The following is a 6,361-nucleotide window of genomic DNA, read 5'->3' as shown; positions in this document are numbered from 1 at the left end:
ATAGGAGGTGATTTGTTTTCTTTATACTGTTGGCTGTGATGCTTTTTATCACAGCATTTGTGTCTAAGAAGAATTATGTTAACTTAGAGATATGTAAAGTCTTTAATGATGGTAATCTTAAACAGTCTGTTATAGATTTCATATGTTCCTATACCCCTGACTTCATTTTACATTGTACTTCTTTCAAAATATTCTGAGGCATATCGTCAGCTTCATATTCACTGAGTTGAATTCCAAAGTTAGATATTGCTAACTCTTGACGAGTTGCTGTTATTGGAGTTGTTGGTCTATTACGTAACTTGCAGCTCAATTTCAAGTAAATATTTTGTTGCGAAAAATGAAATTCTTTTGGTCCCTAAGTCTTTGCTCTGTTATTGCAGATTCTGGGAATTCTTGATCTGTAAAAACATTTCATAACTTCTATGTTTTTTTCAACAGTCCATTTTTTATGCCTGGTTTCTTCCAGTCGCTTTTTAGCATCTTGCCCTGATTGCCCAGAAAGGAGAGCTGGGTCCTCTAGCCCACTTGTCGCCTGATGCCCAGGATTCTCAACATCTGACGCAGCCCTTTATGACCCGGGCATCGACTGCTCCGGTATGGATTTCTTGTTGTTTTTCCCATTACGATGGGGAATGGAACATTGTTAGTCTGGCTCCTCAACTGAGGCCTGTCTGATAAAGGTGGCCCTGCTAGTAGCTATGTTACCGCCAGCATAGCTCTCAACGTCCTTAAAGCACGCAAGCCCCGCAGTAACGAGAAAGCCGTGTTCCTTGGAGAGCTATATCAACATCGTCGTCATCATCATTAAGAGAGACCTCCAGGAAGTCAGGTACTCATCGAACGAGGCCACATACTATAAGCACCAGCCATTATACATATTGTTGAATTCATTCATACTGCTTACACATACCACATCCAATGGCAATCCATTCCAGTGACGCATCACCCTCCGAGAGAAAAATCTAACCCTCTCCCCCTTCTTAGGGGAAATCATTCTCAGTTCCCAATGATGCCCTCTTTTCCTTTCGCCATAAAATGAAAAATTTCATCAACTAAAATCCTGTATGACTCTTTCAGAAGTTTGTAAATCTCAATCACATCACCCTTCTTTTTCCTGTTACCTAGTGTCTGCAGACTACAAATTTTCAACCTGTCTTCATAATCAGTAATCCACAATCCTGATATCATTTTAACACTCCCCTTTGCACTCTCTCCACTCTATCAGAATCACCACGTCATAGGGAGACCAGACCTGCCCACAATAGTCCAATATAACAGATCGATTTAATAGTTTATTATATTTTTCCAGTCAACTAAATTGCCACAATTTTAGACATCTTCGTTTAAAAAAACTAAAGTCCACAAGGAAAAATGGAATAATTTTGGAGGAACAATGCTATAAATAGCTGTTATTTACTTTCGGGAGACAATATATTGGTTCGTGCGATAACAGCAAATCTTATGTACTGCGTGACGTCAAGAGGAGCATGACACTGAGCGTCAGATAGATCAATAAAGTGTATGTATACATTATACATATATTTATGTGATAAATAGAAAACATTAACATCTAAGTATATCTAATATCGATTGAGGACCGTCAGGATCGTTAAGAGCAAGAAAATACCACAAATTGTCAACTGGTGTAAATAATTGCACAATACCACTGAGGAATTATATTAACATCATCTGTATCGGGCTGTTTGGATACTATTCCGAATAGGGTATAATAGTAGATGTCACTGAGTGTTTATATCACTTATTTCAAATAAAAGTAGCTATAACCGTTTGGACAAGGAACACATGCATTGGTGAGCGAGGTAAGGTTGTATGAAGTGATGGATCTAAGTTCCTCTTAGTTTGTGAATTCGGAATGACAGTTATAAATTTGTGTTTCTATACACATTCCTCGACGACCCGTGCGGGGTCCAATATTATTATTATTATTAAGAGAGACTCCCAGGGAGTCAGAGACTCATAGAGGGGAGGCCAAATACTACACGCATCAGCTATCATACTTATTCCTGAATTCATTCACACTGCTTGAACTCACAACATCCAATGGCAATCCATTCAAATCACGCACCACCCTCCGAGAGAAAAATCTAGCCCTCACACCCTTCTTGGCGGCCTTCATTCTCAGCTTCCAAGGATGCCCTCTCGTTCTTTCCCCACCATCCATAAATTGAAAAATTAAATCAATTGAAATCCTGTATGACCATTTCAGCAGTTTGTAAGTCTCTATCATATCACCCCCCTTTCTCCTGTTTGTTAGTGTCTGCAGTCTACAAATTCTCAATCTGTCTTCATAATCAATATTCCACAATCTTTTTATAATTTTTAACACTCTCCTTTGTGCTCTCTCCAATATATCAGAATCACAACCGGAACCAGGAGACTAGACCTGTGCACAATAGTCCAAGTGAGGTCTTATCAAGGCCTTGTAAAGAGACAAAATAACATCCTTATCTTTACACGTGAACTTTCGTTTCAACATTGCAATTATCTTTTGAGTTGTATTTGAAATCTTTGCTACATGACCCCCTGAACTTCAAATTCCTATCTATTAACACCCCAAGATCCCTAGCATCATCAGTTTCTTCTAGCCTAATCCCACCAATATAATATGACATTGGATATCTAATCGTGCTGAAGTGAATGACTTTAAATTTACTGACATATTTTACTGACACCCATTTTCCCATGCCCACAATTCCAGCCTATTCAAATCATTCTACAAAGACTGCATATCAACAGCATTCCTGATTATCCTACCTATCTTTGCATCATCAGCAAATAACTGTATGTCACTTGTCAAATCCTTCCCAATATCATTAATGTACAGATTGAATAACAGTGGACCAAGCACTGATCGTTGTGGTACACCGCTTGTTACCTTAAACTTTGCAGACTCAGATCCCCAGTGTGCACTACTTTTTGATATCTGTCAGTCAGCCATTCTCTTATCAATGCTAATATTGTATAAACCCAAACCCATTTTTTCCAATTTATGCAGCAGTCTGCCATGTTGTATTCTGTCAAAAGCCTTAGCAAAATCCGAAAGTATCATGGTGTATCCATTCTCCTTGTCTAGTTCAATGGTATCATTGCTTACAGGAATAATGTAGGAGACTACTAATTCGTCATAACGGACTAACTGATTAATTTATTCCCTCACCCATACACACATTTGTCCCTTGACTTTATGGTCTCATTTTAGCCATTTTGGCGTAGCAGAACGAGAAGTTGACAAGAGGGACCTGGTTTTAGAAAAAAAAACTGTTGGACATGAAGTAATTCATTATGTTTATATAGGGATAGGATATAATGGAGAATTTTGGTAATTTATTAATTTTAATTCTTCGGCGTATCGAAATGGTTTCTGAAGGAACAATAAGAATCTGAAAGTCAATTAGCTTTAAGAAGTTATCGATAATAAAGTAAGAAAAACTGTAACTGCACAAATTTATTTGAAGTAAAACTAACGAAAACTCGATTTTTTTAATATGTGTTTTGTAGCAAAGCATTTAGGTTCACCATTATTATTTAATGGTATTTTCAGAAAGCAACATTAAGCATTTTCTTCATTCACTTGCATGAGCTTGTGTAATTCTTATCACAAGCTGAGTAGACATCTGAAATACTTTCAACATGAACGGAATTTTTATTGAAAAAATTGTTAAAATAAAATAGAATTTTATGTTGTTGAGTAACATAATAATATTTCCAGAGTAGAGTTTTCACTATGAGGTTGAAGATTTACACACATATACACACACACACACACACGCACACACAAAGCTTCCTGTGAGAATATGAAATATCAATATTTCAATATGAGGCCAGATTTTTATGATGATAAAAGACCAGCTTATGAAAAATTAAAACTCCTAAGTGAAATGTCCAATGTGCAGAAAAAAACGAAGACTGTTTGGATAAATATTTTCAAAATCAGCTGATGAACGATGCAGATTCATTGCTTTGAACCACACCAAGAATATATTCAAGTGCATTGCCCTGCATTACTACACGACATATACTTTTCTTTCGGTTATCGAAGACGTTATTACCAAAGACATTCCGATCCTATTCTCGGTCTACAAGCCATCAAACTCTACCAAAAAGTCGCCTTTCATTTAGTTCTCATTTCTTTCCTCGAATGTCCATACAAAATGGAAACGCCAAATCCTTCAAAAGCATTTATAATTGCAGTGTGTTTCATTAATATGTTTGTTATTGCTGGAATAATTCATTCGAAACGGAGTTTTGTTTGTAGCTACGATGACGCTGTTCAATGAGACGAGAGAAAAATGTGCTTGGATTTATAGTCTCAATATATTTACCGCACAATTTTTATGTAAGAACAAATATTTTTCATGATTACTGAAAGCATATTATTTTATTTTTTATTTATGTTTATTTATTTATTTATATAAAACATTGATTGATGTTTTTATTTTTTCACATACATTTTTATTTTTATTTTTTTGTAATTAAATTTATTATATGTCGACGGTTCGGTACCTATTGAGCAGGACATATTCAAAATAAGTGTTAAATCATTTGATAGTACCAGACTTTGCGAATGAAGTTACGATAAGCACTACCCCTTCCAAACTTAACTTAGTATACTGTGCTACTGAGTAAACGTGTGGTTAGAAAATACAATGTGAGAAGGTTGTGCTCCTGCAAGGTCTGTAAGTATAGAAGATTATTATTTATTATTATGTATATTTATATATTAATTTAGGAATTAAAATGTTACTATAAGGTCTACACCAGTTGAAGAACAAAGTATTATTAATCAGTAATCAGAGCAAAGTGGAGAAATTTCTTGTGCTTGAATTGTTCAATGGAAGCGATTTAAAGATAAATTTTATAAATTTATGATACAACTGCAAGAAAGAATTTAGACGAAGGTTCCGGAGGGGGGGGGAATAACGCCAGAACATTACATCAAGAAATAAACTACAAGAGTGTTAAATGGCAGTCTGAATAATCAGAACAAGTGACGACAACAAGGAATGCGAAATAAGTAAATAAACAAATAAAGTGGTTCTGTCAGTCTGACTTGGAAGGTGTTTGCTTCTACTAATTACAATATCTCAAGGATAATGAAAACATTAACACAGACATTTTTTTCTGCTAGAATGATGAAGTCAATTGGATCTTTTAATATTAAAGTGTTTAAAGAAAATGACTCCGACTATCCTAATTTTAGGATAGTCGAAGCTTCTTCACCCATAATGTATGTAGATCGTTGCATGATGGATATAAGTCCTCACGTGCTCTTTCTCCAGGTTTCTGTCTTGATATCTTCTTAACAAGGTGGAAAGCGAAGAATTAGTCCATTTTCTAATAGTAATATCTCCAGGTGATTCTATCCCCCCTCAGTATTTTTTCTACCAGAAGGCAAGCACTATAGTGCTATTTAAGTAGAATATGTGATTTCACCACGTGGCTCCTAGTCAGCGTAGCTCTCTGTGGATTATTTTAGGGATGATATTTTCTCATCTTTTGGCAATGGAGCAGATTTTTCTTCTAACCACGTCATTTACATGTGCAATGTATGAACAGCACTTCATCTCGAAGGCCAATAGTCTATTCTTCCAAGCAGTGTCCAATCCTCACATTTCAACAGTCGGACCTTAGAAAACCAAAATTATAAGAAAAACAATCTAAACATTAGAATGGACAATACTATCAGAAATGCGATAAGGTATAGTACGTACATGAATATAAATAGAATGAAACCTACAGATTTCTCTCTCTCTCTTTTGTGAAGGAAAATGAAAAACATATATTAACGATAGAGATTCTTTGACAATGGATATTACAGCGAACACGTGCTGAAATCTTGCCTCAGAGACAAACATTGTCAATGAGTTTGTAATTGTTCCCAATTACAAGTAAATTAGTGCTTGATGAAGTGGATATCTGAATATTTTTAGGGAATGTGGATTTGGTTTTGCTGATTTCAGGGAGAAATGAATCCATGAATTTTGGAATTAAGACTGCACATATTTTTATAAACTGAATACGAAAGGTTTCGGGAAATTTATTTAGTTTCTCTAGAATATGATACAGGAATTTTGTAGATTGTAACATTAAATATTATTATTATTATTATGTTACACCTCCAAGAGGTACAAGCACTAATCGTAGGAGAACGCACTACACAGAACCCACGCATACAATACTTAATCCTTAATCAGACACTATGTATGAACTGATAGTGGTTATTTTCATCTGTGCATGTATTCTGTAGCCAATTTTCTTGTATGCTGGAGGAAAAATCCGATCTTTCAGTAGAGAGGAAAAACGCTGTGTTATCTCAGTACGAGATGCCTTCAAGTGAGAA

Source organism: Typopeltis vanoorti, chromosome 1 (assembly GCF_054136105.1).
Source record: "Typopeltis vanoorti isolate ZY-2024b chromosome 1, IOZ_Tvanoo_1.0, whole genome shotgun sequence".
NCBI classification, from domain to species: domain Eukaryota; kingdom Metazoa; phylum Arthropoda; class Arachnida; order Uropygi; family Thelyphonidae; genus Typopeltis; species Typopeltis vanoorti.
Note: the sequence above shows the minus strand (reverse complement) of the source record.